The sequence below is a fragment of the Camelina sativa genome, chromosome 19, assembly GCF_030686135.1.
Source record: "Camelina sativa cultivar CO46 ecotype springtype chromosome 19, ASM3068613v1".
Taxonomy (NCBI): domain Eukaryota; kingdom Viridiplantae; phylum Streptophyta; class Magnoliopsida; order Brassicales; family Brassicaceae; genus Camelina; species Camelina sativa.
The window spans coordinates 16,530,490-16,558,380 of NC_141898.1; the positions used below are offsets into that span (position 1 = coordinate 16,530,490).

General features: G+C 38.7%; 2 non-coding genes across 2 annotated transcripts; one reads left to right on the plus strand and one right to left on the minus strand.

The window, feature by feature from the left end:
• Positions 1 to 531: 531 nt before the first annotated feature.
• LOC147920670 (small nucleolar RNA R71) lies at positions 532 to 638 on the plus strand. Its single transcript, XR_015591816.1, has one exon. It is a non-coding gene; the product is annotated as a small nucleolar RNA R71 (small nucleolar RNA).
• A 22,982-nt stretch (positions 639 to 23,620) lies between these two features.
• Positions 23,621 to 23,727, minus strand: LOC147920671 (small nucleolar RNA R71). Its single transcript, XR_015591848.1, has one exon. It is a non-coding gene; the product is annotated as a small nucleolar RNA R71 (small nucleolar RNA).
• Positions 23,728 to 27,891: the final 4,164 nt, after the last annotated feature.

The following is a 27,891-nucleotide window of genomic DNA, read 5'->3' on the forward strand; positions in this document are numbered from 1 at the left end:
GGTGGGGGACACAATTGGGGCTGGAACACTTGGTGTTGTTGCTTGGGGATGTAGTTTTGTTGCTGTTGAGGTTGAGGAGGTGGATAGACCTGGTCTTGAGGGTTGGCCACATTGGTGCTCCTATAAGAGAGATTGTTGTTCTTAAAACCTCCTTGGTTGTAGCCTTTGAATCCTCCCTGGTTTTGCATGTAGCACAACTCAGCAAATTCAGGCTCCCCCTCTTGAACTGGAGCTTCCTCTTCACCAATGAAGTGAATGGACTTGGATTGGCTGAGGAGGATCTTGTCAAGCTTCTCATTGACCATCTTCAAATCCTTCTTATACTTGTCTTCTTGATCAGTTGAGGAGCTCCTTATGGTCCTATCATAGTCCTCATTATAATTGCCATCAGATTGAGCAAGATTCTCAACCAATTCCCATCCTTCTTCCACATTCTTGTTGAGGAAGTTGCCATTAGAGGCTGTGTCAAGAAGCATTCTTATCTTGGGAAGCACTCCTCTATACAAGGTGCTTAGAAGTGACTCATTTCTGAAGCCATGGTGAGGACACTGAGTTTGGAATCCTTTAAACCTCTCCCAAGCTTCACAAAAGCTCTCATTATTCCTTTGAGCAAACCCAGAAATCTCATTCCTCAGCCTAGCAGTCCTTGCATTGGAGAAGAACTTGGCCAGAAAAGCTTTCTTGCATGCATCCCATGTGGTGATAGCTCCAGTAGGTAGAGTCTTCTCCCAAAGGTGAGCTTTGTCTCCAAGAGAAAATGGGAAGAGCCTTAATTTGAATCCATCTTCACTCACTCCATTGATCTTTGTGAGGCCACATATTCTGTCAAACTCATCAAGGTGATCTAGTGGATCCTCCATTGGCAACCCATGAAACTTGTTTGCTTGTATCATTGAGATCAATCCACTCTTGATCTCAAAGTTATTGTTTGCTACTGAAGGTGGCACAATTCCAGCCCTTTGGTTGTGGGTATTGGGTGCATCTCCTGCACCAATGTGCCTTGGTCTTTGCTCATGGATAGCTTGTTGCTCCATGATGTCTTGACCTTGTTGTTGTTGAACTACTCTTCCTTGCTTATGTCTCAAACCCTTCTGTAGCCTGTGGATGTTGTCAATAGGCTGTTGAAGACTATCTTTGCCTTTTGACCTTGTGTGCATCAACAAACTCTACTACGGACTCGAACAGGTACATGGTCGAGCGCAGGTTCGAGTGGGTGGCCGAGTCGACTGGGAAGTAATGGCTAATTTGATCCGGCTTCTGGCTCGATCAAGTGCTCGATCACAGCTCGGTCGAGTGGTGGTCGAGTAGGTGGTCGAGTGGGTACCTGAAACACAAAACAGCCAAGCAAAGGAAGATTCCAGTTCAGTAACTTCACAAGTGTTTAAAACGAACTTAATCTTAGACTAATAATGATCCTAAATGTCACAAAACACACTCAAATGGGCAACGGCGCCAAATTGAAACTGACTTTCTTTGTGGTGTATGAATGAATGATGTATGGAATGATGATGTATGGAATGAATAGAAGTCAGGGTGTTTCAATTCCCCTTATGCAGTTGCAGTATAAGAGGTGTCAATCCTATCTGAGTGATTGTGAACAATTAAGATGTGCATATGAGTCTAAGTCAAGCCAATTGTAAAGATTGTTTGTCACTAACAATCCTAAAATGAGATATGAAATGCAGAAAGTAAAAACAACTAGAACAAGATACTAAATGCAAACAGAATAGAAAAATTAAAGCTATAATGAAACTAGAACAGAGATAGACACTATGCTAATGAACTAATGCAAGACAAGTAATGAACAGGAAACTACGTGAATGCAATGGAAATGAAACAGGAATGAAACAAGACAATCACAAATCAAAAACACAAGTTCTGGGGATGAACTCGAGCAGCACTCGACCGAGTGTAGGTCGAGTACGTGGTCGAGCTAGACTTAAACGTGAAAACAGAGCAACACAAGAAAAACAGAGCAATGCTAAAACTAATCAAACAACAAGCAAGCAATGATATTTAGACTAGGATTTCAATAAACAAAGAAGGCCTTGAGGAGGGATTCATGGGCTGAGCTAATCATTGTGGTTATCTAACTTGGTCAACAAATCTCAAGCAAACATTGAGCTGATCTCTAGACATACTATTCTAATACATGTTTAATCCACTCTCATGGCAAGAAACAATAAAACCTATGCAATTCTAGACTTGTTCTCACAAAGAAAAGAATCTACACAAGCAGGCATTAAGCAATACATCTCAAACCAAACAAGACTTCTAATCTCTTAGCAAGCCTAATGGTAAGCTCTAGATCTAGCCTTATCTATGCTCCTTAGACATTGGTGTGATGCTAAGATGCTTGAAATCAAACCCTACCCTCTCAGATATAGGATCAGCATTAAGATCATCTAGCCTAGAAGAGATCTACAACAATCAAGCTTGACCAAATCAAACAAACCACAAGATCAACCCAGCCTAACCCATCCTCAAGGTCCTAAACAAACTACTCACAAGAAAACATGGTGAAATATGTCAAAAACCCAGAAAATAATGAAACTTGCATCATTAGAAAGATGAAACAGAGATCTACAATATTGATGAAGGAATAAAACTCAAAATCTTAATACTTTGAAAGTTATGAAACAAACAAAATATAAGAATCTAGTCTTTCTCTCTCAAACAAGTACAAAATCTAAAATAAAAGAAAAGTGCAAAAGGAATAATATCTAAAAAAGGTAAAAACTAGGTTTTAGACTCTCTAAAAAGCTGGACTCTTTGGTGGCTGCAGGTACAAGGGCTTTATATAGAGGGTGAGGTGGAAGCCCTAAAAATACAAAAAGTCAAAGTAGTCAACGGCTCGGTCAACTCGACCAGTGCTCGGTCGAGTGGCTGGTCGAGCTGGCTTCTCTCGTGCGTTCTCCACTCGGTCGAGTCCTCCTCAGCACATGGTCGAGTGGTGGTCGAGTGGTGCGGTCGAGTTGGACTCCAGACCTTGATTCTACAGCCTTAACTCTCTTGTTTTCTCTTCAGGATTGCTTCACTTCTCCTCAGCATTGCTTCCATGCTCCTTAAGCTCCAAAATCACCTGTTTATGCATGAAAAGATGCAAATGCAATGCAACTATACTCTAATGCATGATTAGTCCTAAAGCTACACAATAATGACCTAAATGGATAACAAAAGATGCAAAAGTTGTGAATAAACTAAGGGAAAACAAGGTAAAATATATGAACATCAGTAAACAACTATGTTACTCTTTTTAGGGTCAAAATAAGTAACAATCCAATGCATTTGACTAATTATAAGAGTTCGGGTTGAACTTGGAGTGTTTAGACACCACTTTTAGCCATTTTGTCCAGAAAAAAGGCTAAAACCGAGAAAACATTGATGCGAAGCAGTAAACAGCTTTGTTACTGTTTCTAGGGTCAGAATGTGTGACAATCCAATGCATTTGACTAACTGTAGAGTTAGGGATGAATTTGGAGTGTTTGGATAACACTTAAACCCGTTTTATCCCAAAACAGGCGTAAACTGAGAAAACAGGCTAAAACCAAGAGAAAACGGTGATTCGAAGCAGTAAACAGCTATGTTACTCTTTCTAGGGTCAAAATATGTAACAAACCAATGCATTTGACTAATTATAAGAGTTCGAGTTGAATTTGGAGTGTTTATACACCACTTTTACCCATTTTGTCCCGAAACAGGCTAAAACCAAGAAAACATTGACTCGAAGCAATAAACATCTTTATTACTGTTTCTAGGGTCAGAATGTGTGAGTATCCAATGAATTTGACTAATTGAAGAGTTTGGGATGAATTTGGAGTGTTTAGACAACACTTAAACCCGTTTTATCCCAAAACAGGCTTAAACAGAGAAATAAGGCTAAAACCGAGAGAAAACATTGATTCGAAGCAGTAAACAGCTATGTTACTCTTTATTGGGGCAAAATATGTAACAGTCAAATGCATTTGACTAATGATAAGAGTTCGGGTTGAATTTGGAGTGTTTAGACACCACTTTTACCCTTTTTGTCCCGAAAAAGGCTAAAACCAAGAAAACATTGATGCGAAACAGTAAACAGCTTTGTTACTGTTTATAGAGTCAGAATGTGTGAAAATCCATTGCATTTGACTAACTGTAAGAGTTTGGGATGAATTTGGAGTGTTTAGACAACACTTAAACCCATTTTATCCCAAAACAGGCTTAAACTGAGAAAATAGGCTAAAACCAAGAGAAAACGTTGATTCGAAGCAGTAAACAGCTATGTTACTCTTTCTAGGGTTAAAATATGTAACAATCCAATTCATTTGACTAATTGTAAGAGTTCGAGTTGAATTTGGAGTGTTTAGACACCACTTTTACCCATTTTGTCCCGAAACAGGCTAAAACCGAGAAAACATTGATGCGAAGCAGTAAACAGCTTTGTTACTGTTTCTAGGGTCAGAATGTGTGACAATCCAATGCATTTGACTAACTGTAGAGTTCGGGATGAGTTTAGAGTGTTTGGATAACACTTAAACCTATTTTATCCCAAAACAAGCTTAAACTGAGGAAACAGGCTAAAACCAAGAGAAAACGTTTATTCGACGCAGTAAACAGCTATGTTACTCTTTCTAGGGTCAAAATATGTAACAATCCATTGACTAATTCTAAGAGTTCGAGTTGAATTTGGAGTGTTTAGACGCCACTTTTACCCATTTTTTCCTGAAACAGGCTAAAACCGAGAAAACATTGACACGAAGCAATAAACATCTTTATTACTGTTTCTAGGGTCAGAATGTGTGAGTATCCAATGAATTAGACTAATTGAAGAGTTTGGGATGAATTTGGAGTGTTTAGACAACACTTAAACCCGTTTTATCCCAAAACAGGCTTAAACAGAGGAATAAGGCTAAAACCGAGAGAAAACATTGATTCGAAGCAGTAAACAGCTATGTTAATCTTTCTAGGGTCAAAATATGTAACAATCCAATGCATTTGACTAATTATAAGAGTTCAGATTGAATTCAGAGTGTTTAGACACCAGTTTTGCCCCTTTTGTCCCGAAACAGGCTAAAACCAAGAAAACATTGATGCAGAGCAGTAAACAGCTTTGTTACTGTTTATAGGGTAAGAATTTGTGACAATCCATTGCATTTGACTAACTGTAAGAGTTCGGGAAGAATTTGGAGTGTTTAGACAACACTTAAACCCGTTAAATCCCAAAACAGGTTTAAACAGAGAAAACAAGCTAAAACCGAGAGAAAAGGTTGATTCGAAGCAGTAAACAGCTATGTTACTCTCTCTAGGGTCAAAATATGTAACAATCCAATTCATTTGACTAATTATAAGAGTTCGGGTTGAATTTGGAGTGTTTAGACACCACTTTTACCCATTTTGACCTGAAAAAGGCTAAAACCGAGAAAACATTGATGCGAAGCAGTAAACAGCTTTGTTACTGTTTCTAGGGTCAGAATGTGTGACAATCCAATGCATTTGACTAACTGTAAGAGTTCGGGATGATTTTGGAGTGTTTAGACAACACTTAAACCCGTTTTATCCCAAAACAGGCTTAAACAGAGAAATAAGGCTAAAACCGAGAGAAAACATTGATTCGAAGGAGTAAACAGCTATGTTACTCTTTCTAGGGTCAAAATATGTAACAATCCATTGACTAATTATAAGAGTTCGAGTTGAATTTGGAGTGTTTAGACGCCACTTTTACCCATTTTTTCCCGAAACAGGCTAAAACCGAGAAAACATTGACTCGAAGCAATAAACATCTTTATTACTGTTTCTAGGGTCATAATGTGTGAGTATCCAATGAATTAGACTAATTGAAGAGTTTGGGATGAATTTGGAGTGTTTAGACAACACTTAAACCCGTTTTATCCCAAAACAGGCTTAAACAGAGGAATAAGGCTAAAACCGAGAGAAAACATTGATTCGAAGCAGTAAAAAGCTATGTTAATCTTTCTAGGGTCAAAATATGTAACAATCCAATGCATTTGACTAATTATAAGAGTTCAGATTGAATTCAGAGTGTTTAGACACCAGTTTTGCCCCTTTTGTCCCGAAACAGGCTAACACCAAGAAAACATTGATGCAGAGCAGTAAACAGCTTTGTTACTGTTTATAGGGTAAGAATTTGTGACAATCCATTGCATTTGACTAACTGTAAGAGTTCGGGAAGAATTTGGAGTGTTTAGACAACACTTAAACCCGTTAAATCCCAAAACAGGTTTAAACAGAGAAAACAAGCTAAAACCGAGAGAAAATGTTGATTCGAAGCAGTAAACAGCTATGTTACTCTCTCTAGGGTCAAAATATGTAACAATCCAATTCATTTGACTAATTATAAGAGTTCGGGTTGAATTTGGAGTGTTTAGACACCACTTTTAGCCATTTTGACCCGAAAAATGCTAAAACCGAGAAAACATTGATGCGAAGCAGTAAACAGCTTTGTTACTGTTTCTAGGGTCAGAATGTGTGACAATCCAATGCATTTGACTAACTGTAAGAGTTCGGGATGATTTTGGAGTGTTTAGACAACACTTAAACCCGTTTTATCCCAAAACAGGCTTAAACAGAGAAATAAGGCTAAAACCGAGAGAAAACATTGATTCGAAGCAGTAAACAGCTATGTTACTCTTTCTGAAACTGACTTTCTTTGTGGTGTGGTGAATGAATGATGTATGGAATGAATAGAAGTCAGGGTGTTTCAATTCCCCTTATGCAGTTGCAGTATAAGAGGTGTCAATCCTATCTGAGCGATTGTGAACAATTAAGATGTGCATATGAGTCTAAGTCAAGCCAATTGTAAAGATTGTTTGTCACTAACAATCCTAAAATGAGATATGAAATGCAGAAAGTAAAAACAACTAGAACAAGATACTAAATGCAAACAGAACAGACAAATTAAAGCTATAACGAAACTAGAACAGAGATAGAGACTATGCTAATGAACTAATGCAAGACAAGTAATGAACTGGAAACTACGTGAATGCAATGGAAATAAAACAGGAATGAAACAAGACAATCACAAATCAAAAACACAAGTTCTGGGGATGAACTCGAGCATCACTCGACCGAGTGTAGGTCGAGTACGTGGTCGAGCTAGACTTAAACGTGAAAACAGAGCAACACAAGAAAAACAGAGCAATGCTAAAACTAATCAAACAACAAGCAAGCAATGATATTTAGACTAAGATTTCAATAAACAAAGAAGGCCTTGAGGAGGGATTCATGGGCTGAGCTAATCATTGTGGTTATCTAACTTGGTCAACAAATCTCAAACAAACATTGAGCTGATCTCTAGACATACTATTCTAAGACATGTTTAATCCACTCTCATGGCAAGAAACAATCAAACCTATGCATTTCTAGACTTGTTCTCACAAAGAAAAGAATCTACACAAGCAGGCATTAAGCAATACATCTCAAACCAAACAAGACTTCTAATCTCTTAGCAAGCCTAATGGTAAGCTCTAGATCTAGCCTTATCTATGCTCCTTAGACATTGGTGTGATGCTAAGATGCTTGAAATCAAACCCTACCCTCTCAGATATAGGATCAGCATTAAGATCATCTAGCCTAGAAGAGATCTACAACAATCAAGCTTGACCAAATCAAACAAACCACAAGATCAACCCAGCCTCAAGGTCCTAAGCAAACTACTCACAAGAACACATGGTGAAATATGTCAAAAACCCAGAAAATAATGAAACTTGCATCATTAGAAAGATGAAACAGAGATCTACAATATTGATGAAGGAATAAAACTCGAAATCTTAATACTTTAAAAGTTATGAAACAAACAAAATATAAGAATCTAGTCTTTCTCTCTCAAACAAGTACAAAATCTAAAAAAATAAAAGAAAGTGCAAAAGGAATAAAATCTAAAAAAGGTAAAAACTAGGTTTTAGACTCTCTAAAAAGCTGGACTTTTTGGTGGCTGCAGGTGGAAGCCCTAAAAATACAAAAAGTCAAAGTAGTCAACGGCTCGGTCAACTCGACCAGTGCTCGGTCGAGTGGCTGGTCGAGCTGGCTTCTCTCGTGCATTCTCCACTCGGTCGAGTCCTCCTCATCACACGGTCGAGTGGTAGTCGAGTGGTGCGGTCGAGTTGGACTCCGGACCTTGATTCTACAGCCTTAACTCTCTTGTTTTCTCCTCAGGATTGCTTCACTTCTCCTCAGCATTGCTTCCATGCTCCTTAAGCTCCAAAATCACCTGTTTATGCATGAAAAGATGCAAATGCAATGCAACTATACTCTAATGCATGATTAGTCCTAAAGCTACACAATAATGGCCTAAATGGATAGCAAAAGATGCAAAAGTTGTGAATAAACTAAGGGAAAACAAGGTAAAATATATGAACATCAACACCCCCAAACTTAGTCTTTGCTTGCCCTCAAGCAAATAATCAAGACAAAAGAAGGTAGGTGAGGTTTGAAAGTGGGATCTCAGCTCCTAAAGCTTGCAAATAGACTATCTAGAATCAATGTCCAAGTTACTAGTACTATGATGCAAGTTGAATGAGCTATACTTAAAGACTTTAGACAAGCATGTCACTACCTTCACTGATTTGAGCCTTAGATGTCCACATGCATTCAAATCAACCATTTCCTTTAACATTCATTAATCAAGAACATGAATCAATTATGTGCAATGCTTAAACTCATTTGGCTTGGCAGTAAAAGGTTTAGAGACAATGATGGTCTCTTTTTAGAGTAGGGCTTATCAATATCAAGGTTCTCTCATAAAAAATGGATTGAGCTTTAGAAGAATGCTAAAGGTAAGAACACTTAGACACATACAAGAACAAAACCTTGTCTACCCAAAGGCATCCAAAGTGTTTATCCTATCAATCTAAACCAATTGATCCTAGTGCTACCCTTTAACTTCTTTTCTTCTTTTTCACCCTTTTCTCTTTTGGTTTTAAAGTCTTAGGAGAGATTTCTTATTTGATCTTTCTAGTGGAATGGGGGATTCTTACTTATTTGCTATGGTTCTCTTTTCTTCTTATTCTTAAGACATATAAGCATTTTGCTAGACTTCTCTTTTCTTTCTTTCTTTTCTTTAACTAGAACCATCTTTAAACAACATTATTCTTCCCATTCTTTCACTAGACTTTAAATTTACTTAAACACATTCCCCTCCTAAAGACTCTAACCTTTTCTTTCTCTTTTTCCTCTTTTCTTTTCAGAACAGCCAAGTCCCAAACCCAACAAGTGAACCACCTAGTCCTATCTAGTTTGAAAAATGCAAACTAGAACTACACAAGGCTTTACTCTTGTCAGTTCAAACCTAACACTTTCTACCAAGCTCAATCCCAAAAATAGGCCTCACACACACAAGAATAAACATGGCTTGAAAGAAGGTTTGGTTTAGGGGTAGGGGAACTGATTCTTAATGATTCAATCAGCTACTTGGATAAACAAGAGTGGTAAAAAGGAAGAAGATGATCCAAATATGTATATGGTATCCATGAGTTTAAAGCAATGCACACATTGATAATTGAAAGTCAATATTAGGTTCTTATAAATAGGAAATGGTTTCAAATCTCAACATGCTTCAATTTAGACCAAATGCAATGTAGGAATTCAAGGCTTGGTTCAATCTTATTCTTCTAACCACTCAACTAGCATCAAAGTACTATTAACTTGGGCATTGATCCTAGTCTAGTGAATAAACAAGCTAACAAGGGAATACTCATCATAGATCCCTAATGCAAATACTTTACATTCCTACATGAAACATGCCAAACAAGATCCTAATGTGCAATGCAAACTACATGAACACTCTTTTTTTATAAAGATTTTTGCAAAAATTTTCAAATTTTTAGGGTTTTTCTATGCCTTAGATGCTATGCAAGTATTAACATGATGATGCTAAAAATTTGAAATAAGAATCACAAAACACAATGTCAAATGCTATCTCAAACCCTCCCCCAAACTTAAATCACACAGTCCCTGTGTGAAAGAAATTTGATTGAGGATTCAAGATGAAATACAAAAAACAAAACACAATGTCAAATGCAATGATATCTACAAGTGAAGGTGATAGTGGTACCTTAGGGATTGTGGAAGTAGTTGTCCACATCCATCTGCATGCTGTCATAGGAGTAGTTGGGGTCTTTTTGGTGACTTGGAGGTGGAGATTGGGGCAGCTCGACGATGGGAATCGACCGGGACTCGGTCGAGTACGTGCTCGAGTGGGGGGGGTCGAGCTGGACCACGAGTGTCAAAATGTTGACCTTGCTGCTGGTAGAACTGCTGGTAGAGTGCTGGATCCATGAAGTACTGGGGTGGGATGGGAGGGTAACCTTGATATCCTGGATGAGCAGCTGGAGGTGGGAAGCCATAGGTTGATCTGGGCTGGAACTCGGCCGAGTGCATTGGAGGTGCTCGGTCGAGTGGGTGCTCGAGTGACCCGGTCGAGTACCTTGAAAATGGTTGTTCTCGGGTACTTGAGCTCCTCTTCCTCTGATTTGGCTCATACATTGAAGCCCTAGCTGGTTCCACAGGGTTCACAACTCTAGAAAGTGCTCTAGGTGAGCTACTCCTCCTCAAAGGGCTTGATGGTGTAGGTGAAGAATTCCCACTCTTCAACTCAGCAATCTCCTTCTTTAAGCCCTTGATAGACTTAGCCATGTTGGTCACCTTCTTCTTCAGCTTATCAAACCTCTTCCCATGCCATTTGTTCCATTTTTGCAAAAGGGTTAATCTCTTGGTAGCCTCCCTCACTCCTCTACTATCTCTTGGGTTCAGCTCATAATCCTCAAAGTAAAATTGCTCCTCCCCATCAGCCATTTGCACATCTCCAGCTTCATCAACTCTAGGTTGAACTATCCCATCAAACAAATGCTCCTCAGCTGGCCAAAAGTCAATGTTGGTGAGCTCTTGGTTAGGCAAAATCAGTTGCTTTTCCCAAGTGTTGGAAGTTCAAAGTTGAAAATGTGATTCCCTTGATGCATCTCCTTGGCTAGGATGAGAGTAGAGGTGAGGTAGCTAGAGTCAATCCATCTTGGTGAAACCCTTTCTCCTCTAAGTGGAACCTTAGCAGCTTGTAGGATTGGAGTAATGATGCCTCCAATGGTTAGTGCTCCTCTTGATCCTTTATTCTCCAACTTGCCTACCCAACTTCTCAAGTAAATCATGTGGTCAATGAGCACCATTGCTAGGTCAGTCTCCACAGTGCTCCCAAGAATGATGGTGCCATTTCTTGCTTGGAAGATGACTCCATTGAGAGCCAAATCAATCATCTTTATCTCCCCCTCATTAATGTTCCCAGTTTCCTTCCTAGCAAAGAAGGTGTTGGCAAGAGCTTTGTGGAAGTACCTTAGGACTGGGCTCCTTATCCTTGAACTCTTAGAATTGGAGGATGAGTAGTATTTGTTGTCCCCAATGGTTTCCCACACAGCATAGAGCTCTTCTCTTGGAATCATCAAACTCCTATTGCTCCCAACCTCAAAACCAAACACATTGGCTATCTTCTTCATTGAAAGTTCATACCTTTTCCCCTTGATTGTGAAAGCAATGTGACCAGCTCCAAACTCAGCTTCCTTCCTTGCATATGTATGCAGCTTGACTGTGGCTAGAAACTCACAACTCTCTTCGTTGTAGCCCTCCATGCAAAGCCCCATAAACTTGGTTAGGTGCCTCTTCTCAAAGAGATACTCCACATCTTCACCAATGGCTAGCTTCTCCATGGTTTCCTTGTGTGGTTATCTAGTCCCTAAGAACTCCATTCTCATGAAAGCATCATAGAGTTGCCTCTTTGACAACCCACAGGACTCAGCTTCTCCATCATCCTCTATCTCTTCTTTTTCACTTTCTTCCTCACTCTCATTCTCACTCTCCTCTTGTTCAACCTCAACTGCTGTCCTCTTCCCTTTGGCCTTGTGTCTCCTCATGAACTCATTGAGAGTTGACTCCCTTTCCTCCTCACTTTCAGTCCTCTCAGGATCTTCCTCAACTCTCTCTCTCCTTGGACGCGGCATCTGGCTCGACCGGCTGCTCGAACCGCCACTCGGTCGAGTGCATGATCGAGTGGGGCGTCGAGTGGCTCTTCCAGCTTCTCCTCTTGATTCAAGGCTAGCATCACGACGTTCCATGGAGGTTGCAGCGGTTTGTTGAGACTTCCTAGTGATTCTTGAAAACATTTTTCAAATAGAACTGAAGGGAATAGACTCAAAGCTCAAAGTTAATAGGTTAGTGAACCAAAAACTTGAAAGAACTAAGCTTGAGCAAAAGATAAGCTATGAGAGAGACTTTAAAACTTGAATTCAATGGTTTTGAGCAAATGAGAGAATGTGAGAGGTATAATTTCGTGCAAGGTCTATATAAAGAAGCTAAGGGGACAAAGAGACAAGGGTGGAGCGTCCATACCATTCAAATTTGAAATGGGAATCTTTGACCTGCTTTATGCTGCCACTCGACCCCACACTCGACTGTACACGGTCGAGCACCTTGACTAAATTTTGAAATTTCAAAATTTTTCTTCTTGTTCTTCCCTCCACTCGATCGTTCCAGCGATTTGAAGATCAAATGGGCCTCAATTCCTTCCTAGCTCGGTCGAGTACCTCTCGTGGGTAGGTCGAGTGGGCTTGCGAGTCTCCTTCTCCAAGTCTAAGCAGTAAACAGCTATGTTACTCTTTCTAGGATCAAAATATGTAACAATCCAATGCATTTGACTAATTATAAGAGTTCGAGTTGAATTTGAAGTGTTTAGACACCACTTTTACCCCTTTTGTCCCGAAACATGCTAAAACCGAGAAAACATTGATGCAAAGCAGTAAACAGCTTTGTTACTGTTTATAATGTCAGAATGTGTGACTATCCATTGCATTTGACTAACGGTAAGATTTTGGGTTGAATTTGGAGTGTTTAGACAACACTTAAACCCGTTTTATCCCAAAACAGGCTTAAAAAGAGAAAACAGGCTAAAACCGAGAGAAAATGTTGATTCGAAGCAGTAAACAGTTATGTTACTCTCTCTAGGGTCAGAATATGTAACAACCCAATGCATTTGACTAGTTATAAGAGTTTGGGTTGAATTTGGAGTGTTTAGACACCACTTTTACCCATTTTGTCCCAAAAAAGGCTAAAACCGAGAAAACATTGATGCGAAGCAGTAAACAGCTTTGTTACTGTTTCTAGGGTCAGAATGTGTGACAATCCAATGCATTTGACTAACTGTAGAGTTTGGGATGAATTTGGAGTGTTTAGACAACACTTAAACCCGTTATATCCCAAAACAGGCTTAAACATAGAAAACAGGCTAAAACGGAGAGAAAACATTGATTCAAAGCAGTAAACAGCTATTGTACTCTCTCTAATATCAAAATATGTAACAATCCAATGCATTTGACTAATTATAAGAGTTCAGGTTGAATTTGGAGTGTTTAGACACCACTTTTACCCATTCTGTCCCGAAAAAGGCTAAAACCGAGAAAACATTGACTCGAAACAATAAACAGCTTTATTACTGTTTCTAGGGTCAGATTGTGTGAGTATCCAATGAATTTGATTAATTGAAGAGTATTGAAGAGTTTGGGATGAATTTGGAGTGTTTAGACAACACTTAAACCCGTTTTATCCCAAAACAGGCTTAAATAGAGAAATAAGGCTAAACCCGAGAGAAAAAATTGATTCGAAGCAGTAAACAGCTATGCTACTCTTTCTAGGGTCAAAATATGTAACAATCCAATGCATTTGACTAATTATAAGAGTTCGAGTTGAATTTGGAGTGTTTAGACACCAGTTTTACCCATTTTGTCCCGAAACAGGCTAAAACCGAGAAAACATTGACTCGAAGCAATAAACAGCTTTGTTACTGTTTCTAGGGTCAGAATGTGTGAGTATCCAATGAATTTCACTAATTGAAGAGTTTGGGATGAATTTGGAGTGTTTAGACAACAATTAAACCCGTTTTATCCCAAAACAGGCTTAAACAGAGAAATAAGGCTAAAACCGAGAGAAAACATTGATTCGAAGCAGTAAACAGCTATGTTACTCTTTCTAGGGTAAAAATATGTAACAATCCAATACATTTGACTAATTATAAGAGTTTGGGTTGAATTTGGAGTGTTTAGACACTACTTTTACCCATTTTGTCCCGAAACAGGCTAAAACCGAGAAAACATTGACTCGAAGCAATAAACAGCTTTGTTACTGTTTCTAGGGTCAGAATGTGTGAGTATCCAATGAATTTCACTAATTGAAGAGTTTGGGATGAATTTGGAGTGTTTAGAAAACACTTAAACCTGTTTTATCCCAAAACAGGCTTAAACAGAGAAATAAGGCTAAAACCGAGAGAAAACATTGATTCGAAGCAGTAAAAAGCTATGTTACTCTTTCTAGGATCAAAATATGTAACAATCCAATGCATTTGACTAATTATAAGAGTTCGAGTTGAATTTGAAGTATTTAGACACCACTTTTACCCCTTTTGTCCCGAAACATGCTAAAACCGAGAAAACATTGATGCAAAGCAGTACACAGCTTTGTTACTGTTTATAATGTCAGAATGTGTGACTATCCATTGCATTTGACTAACGGTAAGAGTTTGGGTTGAATTTGGAGTGTTTAGACAACACTTAAACCTGTTTTATCCCAAAACAGGCTTAAAAAGAGAAAACAGGCTAAAACCGAGAGAAAATGTTGATTCGAAGCAGTAAACAGTTATGTTACTCTCTTTAGGGTCAAAATATGTAACAACCCAATGCATTTGACTAGTTATAAGAGTTTGGGTTGAATTTGGAGTGTTTAGACACCACTTTTACCCATTTTGTCCCAAAAAAAGGCTAAAACCGAGAAAACATTGATGTGAAGCAGTAAACAGCTTTGTTACTGTTTCTAGGGTCAGAATGTGTGACAATCCAATGCATTTGACTAACTGTAGAGTTTGGGATGAATTTGGAGTGTTTAGACAACACTTAAACCCGTTATATCCCAAAACAGGCTTAAACTTAGAAAACAGGCTAAAACGGAGAGAAAACATTGATTCAAAGCAGTAAACAGCTATTGTACTCTCTCTAATATCAAAATATGTAACAATCCAATGCATTTGACTAATTATAAGAGTTCAGGTTGAATTTGGAGTGTTTAGACACCACTTTTACCCATTCTGTCCCGAAAAAGGCTAAAACCGAGAAAACATTGACTCGAAACAATAAACAGCTTTATTACTGTTTCTAGGGTCAGATTGTGTGAGTATCCAATGAATTTGATTAATTGAAGAGTTTGGGATGAATTTGGAGTGTTTAGACAACATTTAAACCCGTTTTGTCCCAAAACAGGCTTAAATAGAGAAATAAGGCTAAACCCGAGAGAAAAAATTGATTCGAAGCAGTAAACAGCTATGCTACCCTTTCTAGGGTCAAAATATGTAACAATCCAATGCATTTGACTAATTATAAGAGTTCGAGTTGAATTTGGAGTGTTTAGACACCAGTTTTACCCATTTTTTCCCGAAACAGGCTAAAACCGAGAAAACATTGACTCGAAGCAAGAAACATCTTTATTACTGTTTCTAGGGTAAGAATGTGTGAGTGTCCAATGAATTTCACTAATTGAAGAGTTTGGGATGAATTTGGAGTGTTTAGACATCACTTAAACCCGTTTTATCCCAAAACAGGCTTAAACTAAGAAATAAGGCTAAAACCGAGAGAAAACATTGATTCGAAGCAGTAAACAGCTATGTTACTCTTTCTAGGGTAAAAATATGTAACAATCCAATACATTTGACTAATTATAAGAGTTCGGGTTGAATTTGGAGTGTTTAGACACCACTTTTACCCATTTTGTCCCGAAACAGGCTAAAACCGAGAAAACATTGACTCGAAGAAATAAACACCTTTATTACTGTTTCTAGGGTCAGAATGTGTGAGTATCCAATGAATTTGACTAATTGAAGAGTTTGGTATGAATTTGGAGTGTTTAGACAACACTTAAACTCGTTTTATCCCAAAACAGGCTTAAACAGAGAAATAAGGCTAAAACCGAGAGAAAACATTGATTCGAAGCAGTAAACAGCTATGCTACTCTTTCGAGGGTCAAAATATGTAACAATCCAATGCATTTGACTAATTATAAGAGTTCGAGTTTAATTTGGAGTGTTTAGACACCATTTTTACCCATTTTGTCCCGAAACAGGCTAAAACCAAGAAAACATTGACTCGAAGCAATAAACAGCTTTATTACTGTTTCTAGGGTCAGAATGTGTGAGTATCCAATGAATTTGACTAATTGAAGAGTTTGGGATGAATTTGGAGTGTTTAGACAACACTTAAACCCGTTATATCCCAAAACAGGCTTAAACATAGAAAACAGGCTAAAACGGAGAGAAAACATTGATTCAAAGCAGTAAACAGCTATTGTACTCTCTCTAATATCAAAATATGTAACAATCCAATGCATTTGACTAATTATAAGAGTTCAGGTTGAATTTGGAGTGTTTAGACACCACTTTTACCCATTCTGTCCCGAAAAAGGCTAAAACCGAGAAAACATTGACTCGAAACAATAAACAGCTTTATTACTGTTTCTAGGGTCAGATTGTGTGAGTATCCAATGAATTTGATTAATTGAATAGTATTGAAGAGTTTGGGATGAATTTGGAGTGTTTAGACAACACTTAAACCCGTTTTATCCCAAAACAGGCTTAAATAGAGAAATAAGGCTAAACCCGAGAGAAAAAATTGATTCGAAGCAGTAAACAGCTATGCTACTCTTTCTAGGGTCAAAATATGTAACAATCCAATGCATTTGACTAATTATAAGAGTTCGAGTTGAATTTGGAGTGTTTAGACACCAGTTTTACCCATTTTGTCCCGAAACAGGCTAAAACCGAGAAAACATTGACTCGAAGCAATAAACAGCTTTGTTACTGTTTCTAGGGTCAGAATGTGTGAGTATCCAATGAATTTCACTAATTGAAGAGTTTGGGATGAATTTGGAGTGTTTAGACAACACTTAAACCCGTTTTATCCCAAAACAGGCTTAAACAGAGAAATAAGGCTAAAACCGAGAGAAAACATTGATTCGAAGCAGTAAACAGCTATGTTACTCTTTCTAGGGTAAAAATATGTAACAATCCAATACATTTGACTAATTATAAGAGTTTGGGTTGAATTTGGAGTGTTTAGACACTACTTTTACCCATTTTGTCCCGAAACAGGCTAAAACCGAGAAAACATTGACTCGAAGCAATAAACAGCTTTGTTACTGTTTCTAGGGTCAGAATGTGTGAGTATCCAATGAATTTCACTAATTGAAGAGTTTGGGATGAATTTGGAGTGTTTAGAAAACACTTAAACCTGTTTTATCCCAAAACAGGCTTAAACAGAGAAATAAGGCTAAAACCGAGAGAAAACATTGATTCGAAGCAGTAAAAAGCTATGTTACTCTTTCTAGGATCAAAATATGTAACAATCCAATGCATTTGACTAATTATAAGAGTTCGAGTTGAATTTGAAGTATTTAGACACCACTTTTACCCCTTTTGTCCCGAAACATGCTAAAACCGAGAAAACATTGATGCAAAGCAGTAAACAGCTTTGTTACTGTTTATAATGTCAGAATGTGTGACTATCCATTGCATTTGACTAACGGTAAGAGTTTGGGTTGAATTTGGAGTGTTTAGACAACACTTAAACCCGTTTTATCCCAAAACAGGCTTAAAAAGAGAAAACAGGCTAAAACCGAGAGAAAATGTTGATTCGAAGCAGTAAACAGTTATGTTACTCTCTTTAGGGTCAAAATATGTAACAACCCAATGCATTTGACTAGTTATAAGAGTTTGGGTTGAATTTGGAGTGTTTAGACACCACTTTTACCCATTTTGTCCCAAAAAAAGGCTAAAACCGAGAAAACATTGATGTGAAGCAGTAAACAGCTTTGTTACTGTTTCTAGGGTCAGAATGTGTGACAATCCAATGCATTTGACTAACTGTAGAGTTTGGGATGAATTTGGAGTGTTTAGACAACACTTAAACCCGTTATATCCCAAAACAGGCTTAAACTTAGAAAACAGGCTAAAACGGAGAGAAAACATTGATTCAAAGCAGTAAACAGCTATTGTACTCTCTCTAATATCAAAATATGTAACAATCCAATGCATTTGACTAATTATAAGAGTTCAGGTTGAATTTGGAGTGTTTAGACACCACTTTTACCCATTCTGTCCCGAAAAAGGCTAAAACCGAGAAAACATTGACTCGAAACAATAAACAGCTTTATTACTGTTTCTAGGGTCAGATTGTGTGAGTATCCAATGAATTTGATTAATTGAAGAGTTTGGGATGAATTTGGAGTGTTTAGACAACATTTAAACCCGTTTTGTCCCAAAACAGGCTTAAATAGAGAAATAAGGCTAAACCCGAGAGAAAAAATTGATTCGAAGCAGTAAACAGCTATGCTACCCTTTCTAGGGTCAAAATATGTAACAATCCAATGCATTTGACTAATTATAAGAGTTCGAGTTGAATTTGGAGTGTTTAGACACCAGTTTTACCCATTTTTTCCCGAAACAGGCTAAAACCGAGAAAACATTGACTCGAAGCAAGAAACATCTTTATTACTGTTTCTAGGGTAAGAATGTGTGAGTGTCCAATGAATTTCACTAATTGAAGAGTTTGGGATGAATTTGGAGTGTTTAGACATCACTTAAACCCGTTTTATCCCAAAACAGGCTTAAACTAAGAAATAAGGCTAAAACCGAGAGAAAACATTGATTCGAAGCAGTAAACAGCTATGTTACTCTTTCTAGGGTAAAAATATGTAACAATCCAATACATTTGACTAATTATAAGAGTTCGGGTTGAATTTGGAGTGTTTAGACACCACTTTTACCCATTTTGTCCCGAAACAGGCTAAAACCGAGAAAACATTGACTCGAAGAAATAAACACCTTTATTACTGTTTCTAGGGTCAGAATGTGTGAGTATCCAATGAATTTGACTAATTGAAGAGTTTGGTATGAATTTGGAGTGTTTAGACAACACTTAAACTCGTTTTATCCCAAAACAGGCTTAAACAGAGAAATAAGGCTAAAACCGAGAGAAAACATTGATTCGAAGCAGTAAACAGCTATGCTACTCTTTCGAGGGTCAAAATATGTAACAATCCAATGCATTTGACTAATTATAAGAGTTCGAGTTTAATTTGGAGTGTTTAGACACCATTTTTACCCCTTTTGTCCCGAAACATGCTAAAACCGAGAAAACATTGATGCAAAGCAGTAAACAGCTTTGTTACTGTTTATAATGTCAGAATGTGTGACTATCCATTGCATTTGACTAACGGTAAGAGTTTGGGTTGAATTTGGAGTGTTTAGACAACACTTAAACCCATTTTATCCCAAAACAGGCTTAAACAGAGAAAAAAGGCTAAAACCGAGAGAAAACATTGATTCAAAGCAGTAAACAGCTATGCTACTCTTTATAGGGTCAAAATATGTAACAATCCAATGCATTTGACTAACTATAAGAGTTCGGGTTGAATTTGGAGTGTTTAGACACCACTTTTATGCCTTTTGTCCCGAAACAGGCTAAAACCAAGAAAACATTGATGTGAAGCAGTAAACAGCTTTGTTACTGTTTAGAGAGTCAGAATGTGTGACAATCCATTGCATTTGACTAACTGTAAGAGTTCGGGATGAATTTGGAGTGTTTAGACAACACTTAAACCCGTTTTATCCCAAAACAAGCTTAAACAGAGAAAACATGCTAAAACGGAGAGAAAACATTGAGTGAAAGCAGTAAACAGCTATGTTACTCTTTCTAGGGTCAAAATATGTAACAATCCAATGCATTTGACTAATTATAAGAGTTCGGGTTCAATTCGGAGTGTTTAGACACCACTTTTACCCCTTTTGTCCCGAAAAGGCTAAAACCGAGAAAACATTGATGCGGAGCAGTAAACAGCTTTGTAACTGTTTATAGGGTAAGATTTTGTGACAATCCATTGCATTTGACTAACTGTAAGAGTTCGGGATGAATTTGGAGTGTTTAGACAACACTTAAACCCGTTAAATCCCAAAAAAGGTTTAAACAGAGAAAACAAGCTAAAACCGAGAGAAAATGTTGATTCGAAGAAATAAACAGCTATGTTACTCTTTCTAGGGTCAAAATATGTAACAATCCAATACATTTGATTAATTATAAGAGTTCAGGTTGTATTTGGATTGGTTAGACACCACTTTTACCCATTTTGTCCCGAAAAAGGCTAAAACCAAGAAAACATTGATGCGAACCAATAAACAGCTATGTTACTGTTTCTATGGTCAGAATGTGTGACAATCCATTGCATTTGACTAACTGTAAGAGTTTGGGATGAATTTGGAGTGTTTAGACAACACTTAAACCCGTTTTATCCCAAAACAGGCTTAAACAGAGAAATAAGTCTAAAACCGAGAGAAAACATTGATTCGAAGCAGTAAACAGCTATGTTTTCTTTCTAGCATCAAAATATGTAACAATCCAATGCATTTGACTACTTATAAGAGTTCGGGTTGAATTTGTCCACTTTTACCGCTTTTGTTCCGAAACAGGCTAAAACCGAGAAAACATTGATGCGAAACAGTAAGCAGATTTGTTACTGTTTATAGGGTCAGAATGTGTGAAATCCATTGCATTTGACTAACTGTAAGAGTTTGGGATGAATTTGGAGTGTTTAGACAACACTTAAACCCGTTTTATCCCAAAACATGCTTAAAAAGAGAAAACAGGCTAAAACCGAGAGAAAATGTTGATTCGAAGAAGTAAACAGCTATTTTACTCTTTCTAGGGTCAAAATATGTAACAATCCAATGCATTTGACTAATTATAAGAGTTCGAGTTGAATTTGGAGTGTTTAGACACCACTTTTACCCATTTTGTCCCGAAACAGGCTAAAACCGAGAAAATATTGACTCGAAGCAATAAACAGCTTTGTTACTGTTTCTAGGGTCAGTATGTGTGAGTATCCAATAAATTTGACTAATTGAAGAGTTTGGGATGAATTTGGAGTGTTTAGACAACACTTAAACCCGTTTTATCCCAAAACAGGCTTAAACAGAGAAAACATTGATGCGAAGCAGTAAACAGCTTTGTTACTGTTTATAATGTCAGAATGTATGACAATCCATTGCATTTGACTAACTGTAAGAGTTTGGGATGAATTTGGAGTGTTTAGACAACACTTAAACCCGTTTTATCCCAAAATAAGCTTAAAAAGAGAAAACAAGCTAAAACCGAGAGAAAATGTTGATTCGAGGCAGTAAAAAGCTATGTTACTCTCTCTAGGGTCAAAATATGTAATAATCCAATGCATTTGACTAATTGTTAGAGTTCGGGTTGAATTTGGAGTGTTTAGACACCACTTTTACCCATTTTGTCCCAAAAAAGGCTAAAACCGAGAAAACATTGATGCGAAGCAGTAAACAGATTTGTTACTGTTTCTAGGGTCAGAATGTGTGACAATCCAATGCATTTGACTAACTGTAGAGTTCGGGATGAATTTGGAGTGTTTAGACAACACTTAAACCCGTTTTATCCCAAAACTGGCTTAAACTGAGAAAACATGCTAAAACCGAGAGAAAACATTGATTCGAAGCAGTAGATCTTGTACTTCTTTTAAAAGGAAAAAAAGACTAAATTCTTCAATATTGTTGGTTCATAACTTTTTTAATATTGAGAATTTGAGTTTGGTTCTTTCTTCAATATTGTAGATCTTTGATTTATTTTTCTAATGATGCAAGTTTCAGTATTTTCTGGGTTTATGATTTTGATGTTCATCATGTATGCTTGTGAGTAGTTGCTTAGGATCTTGAGGATGGGTTAGGCTGGGTTGTGTTTGAGGTTTGTCTGATTTGGTCAAGCTTGATTGTTGTAGATCTCTTCTAGGCTAGATGTTCTTATTGCTGATCCTATATCTGAGAGGGTAGGATCTGATTTCAAGCCTCTTAGCATCACACCAATGTCTAAAGAGCATAGATAAGGCTAGATCTAGAGACTATCATTAGGCTTGCTAAGAGATTAGAAACCTTGTTTGATTTTTGACATATTGCTTAATGCCTGCTTGTGTAGATTCTTTACTTTGTGAGAACAAGTCTAGAGATGCATGAGTTTGATTGTTTCTTGCCATGAGAGTGGATTAAACATGTCTTAGAAATATATGTCTACAGATTAGCTCAAGTTGTTTGAGATTTGTTGACCAAGTTAGATGACCTGAATCATAGTCCAGCCCATGAATCCCTCCTCAAGACCTTCCTTGTTTATTGATTTCTTAGCTTAAATCCTATTGTTTGATCGTTGTTTGATTCGTTTTGGTATTGCTCTGTTTTTCTTGTGTTGCTCTGTTTTGCGTATTTGTCCAGCTCGACCCTGCACTCGATCAGCACTCGATCGAGTGCTTGCTCGAGTTCCAACCCAGAACTTGTGTTTATGATTTGTGTTTGTCCTGTTTCACCCTAGTTGCAATTCTGTTGCATTCATTTAGTATCTTGTTCATTACTTACCTTGCATTAGTTCAATACTTGCATTTCCATAGTTTCTATTTTTGTTTGTCATAATCACTCTGTTCCATTTGCATTCTTACCTTGCATTAGTTCAATACTTTCTGCATTTTCCATTTCATCATAGGATTGTTAGTGACAAACAACCTTTACATCTGGCTTGACTTAGACTCATATGCACATCTTGATTGTTCACAAACACTCAAATTGGATTGACACCTCTTATACTACAACTGCATCAGGAGAATTGAAACACCCTGTCATCCATTCATTCATAAGTCATCATTCCATACATCATTCATCACCACCACAAAAATATCTGTTTCAATTTGGCGTCGTTGCCCATTTGAGTTTGTTTTGTGACATTTAGGATCATTATTAGTCTAAGATTAAGTTCGTTTATACACTTGTGAGGTTACTGAACTCGAAACTTCTTTTGCTTGGCTGTCTTGAGTTTCAGGTACCTACTCGACCACCCACTCGACCACCACTCGACCGAGTAGTGATCGAGCACTTGATCGAGTCAGCAGCGGGATACAAATAGACATCACTTCCCAGTCGACTCGACCACCCACTCGAGCCTGCGCTCGACCGAGTACATGTTCGAGTCTGTACTCGAGTTTGTTGATGCACACAAGGTCAAAAGGCAAAGACGATCTTCAAAGGCCTATTGACAACATTCATAGGCTACAAAAGGGTTTGAGACATAAGCAAAGAAGAGTAGTTCAAGAACAAGAAGAACAAGTAGTCATGGCGCAGCAAGATAACCATGCTCATAGACCTAGACACATTGGTGCTGGAGATGCACCTAACACACACAACCAAAGAGCTGGTATTGTGCCTCCTGCTGTGGCCAATAATAATTATGAAATCAAGAGTGGATTGATCTCCATGATACAAGCCAACAAATTTCATGGGTTGCCAATGGAGGATCCTCTAGATCACCTTGATGAGTTTGACTGGATATGTGGACTCACAAAAATCAATGGAGTAAGTGAAGATGGCTTCAAGTTAAGGATATTCCCATTTTCCCTTGGAGACAAAACTCATCTATAGGAGAAGACTCTTCCTACTGGAGCAATAACCACATGGGATGCATGCAAGAAAGCTTTTCTGGCCAAGTTCTTCTCCAATGCAAAGACTGCTAGGTTGAGGAATGAAATTTCTGGGTTTGCTCAAAGGAATAATGAGAGCTTTTGTGAAGCTTGGGAGAGGTTTAAAGGATTCCAAACTCAGTGTCCTCACCATGGCTTCAGCAATGAGTCCCTTCTAAGCACTTTGTATAGAGGAGTGCTTCCCAAGATAAGAATGCTTCTTGATACAGCTTCAAATGGCAACTTCCTCAACAAGAATGTGGAAGAAAGATGGGAATTAGTTGAGAACCTTGCTCAGTCAGATGGTAATTATAATGAACATTATGATAGAACCATAAGGATCCCCTCCACTGATCAAGAGGACAAATACAAGCAGGATTTAAAGATGGTCAATGAAAAGCTTGACAAGATTCTCCTAAGCCAGTAAAAAACCATTCACTTCATTGGTGAAGAAGAAGCTCCAGTCCAAGAAGGAGATAGGGAGTTTGCTGAGTTGTGTTATATGCAGAACCAAGGAGGAGGATACAAAGGCTACAACCAAGGGGGAGGATTCAAGCAGAACAACCTCTCTTATAGGAGCACTCATGTAGCCAACCCTCAAGACCAAGTCTATCCACCTCCTCAGCCTCAACAACAGAACAACTATGCACCCAAGCAGCAGCAACAAGTGTTCCAGCCCCAATTGTGTCCCCCACCAGGGTTTCAGACTAACCAAGGCCAGGAACAAGACCTAAGAGAAATGATACAACAGCTGTTGATTGGGCAAACCAATGGAAAGATTGAGGAAGCCAAACAGTTTGCTGAGTTGAATCAAAGGTTAACATCACAGTATAATGATCTCAATATGAAGTTTGAAGGTCTGAACTCAAGAGTGAAGTATATGGAGAGCAATATAGCATCTACTTCAGCTCCAAAACCCACCCAACTCCCTGGAAAAGCAGTTCAAAACCCAAGGGAGTTTACTGCCAAAGCCATTCATATCTTTGAAAAAGAAGTCACTGGGGACAGTGAAGTTCAAGTTGGGGAGGATTGGTCATTTCTTGAAGCTCAGAGTGAAGTATGTGCAAAGAAGTCTGAATCCGGTATTGCACTCGACCAGGTGCTCGAGCAAGCACTCGACCAAGTGAGTGTTCGAGTGGTCGATCGAGCTGACGAGTCAGAAGCTGTCAAGCCTGCTAAGTACATCCCTCCTGCTTACAAGCCTCCACTACCATTCCCAGGGCGTTTCAAGGCACAGAAGCTTAAGAAACTAAGGGAAATCATTGAGAAAAAAAGAAATGTTGGCTTTGCAACAAGAGGAAGAGAAAGCTTTGAAAGAAGAGGTTGTGATGAGAAACAAGAAGAAGTGATGGCCATACAAGAGATCATCATTGCTTACCAAGAAGAAGAAAGAGGACCTGCCTTGGAACAGTATGATCCATATCCTCTCTATAAGGATTTTTTGCTTGATTTATCAAAGAAGAAGGCTCAAGCTCAAGATGAGAAGGATCTTGAAGACCTTGGAGGAGTAATCATCCCAATTAAGCTTAAGGATCCAAGTCCATTCTATCTGCCTTGCACACTTAGCTATCTTCACTACAACCAGTGCTTATGTGACTTGTGAGCATCTATCAGTGTGATGCCCTATTCTATAGCACAAAAGATTGGGCACACTGACTTCAAGTCCACCATTGATGATCAACCTTTTACTATCAAGGACAAGGGTGGTCATGAAGGTTTAAGTGAAGTGGCAGCTCCAAAGGACAATCTCTCTCTTCAAGAAGATTATCTGGAAAAGCTTAAGAGGTCAGTTCAAGAGTTGACTGGTATGGTTAAGGATCTCCAAGTCAAGCTAAAAAAGAGGTCTTTGAGGAAAGCAAGACCAAGGCTCAAAATCAAGAAGAAATATGGTTTGTGTGTTAAGGGTGAGGTGATCAAGGATCAGACTCACAGTGATCAAGAAGTGCCAGGGAGGATTTCATCACCTCCTTGGTATCTAAACAAAGCCTAAGAAGGCAACCAAAGTCAAGCTTAGTGACTCTAAACAAGCTCACTAGGGAGGAATTCCGTAAGGTATCCTTTGTAAATATGCTTTATTTTCTTAGTAGTTTTGATGTGTTTTCTTTTATGTTTGTGTTGGACAGGCCTTTCAATGAAAGTGTAGATGGGTATGGAGAGATTTAGACTTGGAGAAGGAGATTTGCAAGCCCACTCGACCAGCCCACGAGAGGTACTCGACCGAGTTGGCAAAGAAGTAAGGCCCACTCGATTCTCATTTCTCTAGAATGATCGAGTGGAGGGAAGAAAAAGAAGAAAAATTTTGAAATTTCAAACTTTGGTCAAGGAGCTCGACCACGTGCTGGTCGAGTGTGGGGTCGAGTGCCAGCAAAAAGCAGGTAAAAGATTCCCATTTCAAATTTGAATGGTATGGACGCTCCACCCTTGTCTCCTTGTCCCCTTAGCTTCTTTAAATAGAGCCTTACACGATCCTATATCTCTCACACTCTCTCATTTGCTCAAAACAACTAACATCAAGTTTTAAAATCTCTCTCACAGTTCATCATTTGCTCAAGCTTACCTCTTTTAAGTTTTTGGGTCACTAACCTATTAACCTTAAGCTTTGAGTCTATTCCCTTCAGTTCTATTCGAAAATGTCTTCAAGGATTACTAGGAAGTCTCAACAAGCGGCTGCAAGCTCCATGGAACGTTGTGATGATCGCCTACAATCAAGAAGAGAAGCTGGAAGAACCACTCGACGCCCCACTCGAGCATGCACTCGACCGAGTGGTGGTCCGAGTGGTCGATCGAGTCAGATGTCGTGTTCAAGAAATCAGTCAGTTGAGGAAGATCCTGAGAGAACTGAAAGTGAAGAAGAAAGGGAGCCAACTCTTAGTGAGTTCGTGAGGAGAAACAAGGCCAAGGGGAAGAGGCCAGCAGTTGAGATTGAGCAAGAGGAGATTGAAAGTGAAAGTGAGGAAGAAAGTGAAGAAGAAGAGTTAGAGGATGATGGAGAAGCAAAATCTTGTGGATTGACAAAGAGGAAACTTTATGAAGCCTTCATGAGAATGGAGTTCCTGGGAACTAGGTATCCACACAAGGAAACCATGGAGAAGCTAGCCATTGATGAAGATGTGGAGTATCTTTTTGAGAAGAGCAACCTAACCAAGTTCATGGGGCTTTGCATGGAGGGGTATAAAGAAGAAAGTTGTGAGTTTCTAGCCACAGTCAAGCTGCACACATATGCAAGGAATGATGATGAGTTTGGAGCTGGTCATATTGCTTTCACAATCAAGGGGAAGAACTATGAGCTTTCATTAAAGAAGATAGCAAATGTGTTTGGTTTTGAAGTTGGTAGTAATAGGAGCTTGATGATACCAAGAGAGGAGCTCTATGCCATTTGGGAAACCATTGGAGACAACATCACCTATTCATCCTCCAAGACCAAGAGTTCAAAGATAAGAAGCCCAGTCCTAAGGTACTTCCACAAGGTCTTAGCAAATACATTATTTGCTAGGAAGGAGACTGGAAATCTCAATGAGGGTGAGCTCAAGATAATTGACATGGCTCTCAATGGAATCATCCTTGAGGCAAGAAATGGAACCATCATTCTTGGGACCACTGTGGAGACTGACCTTGCAATGGTGCTCATTGACCACATGATATATTTGAGAAGTTGGGTAGGCAAGCTACAAAACAAAGGGTCAAGAGGAGCCTTAGCCATTGGAGGCATCATCACTCCAATACTACAAGCTGCCAAGGTCCAACTTAGAGGAGAGAAGGTTTTGCCAAGATGGATTGACTCAAGCTACCTCACCTCTACTCTCATATTGGCCAAGGAAATGCATCAAGGAAATCACATCTTCAACTTTGAGCTTCCAACAGTTGGGAAAAAACAGTTGATCGTACCTAACCAAGAGCTCACCACCATTCAAGAAGGAGCAAACATTGACTTTTGGCCAGCTGATGAGTTCTTGTTTGATGGGATAGTTCAACCTAGAGTTGATGAAGCTGGAGATGTACAAATGGCTGATGGGGAGGAGCAATTTTACTTTGAAGATTATGAGCCCAACCCAAGGGATAGTAGAGGAGTGAGAGAGACTAGCAAGAGGTTGACTCTCCTACAAAAGTGGAGCAAGTGGCATGGGAAGAGGTTTGATAAGCTTAAGAAGAAGGTGACCAATATGGCTAAGTCCATCAAGGGCCTAAAAAAGGAGATTGCTGAGCTGAAGAGTGCAAACTCATCTCCAAGCAATTCAAGTCCTTTGAGGAGGAGTAGCTCAACTAGAGCACTCTCAAGAGTTGCAAACCCTGTGGACCCAGCTAGAGCTTCAATGTACGAGCCAA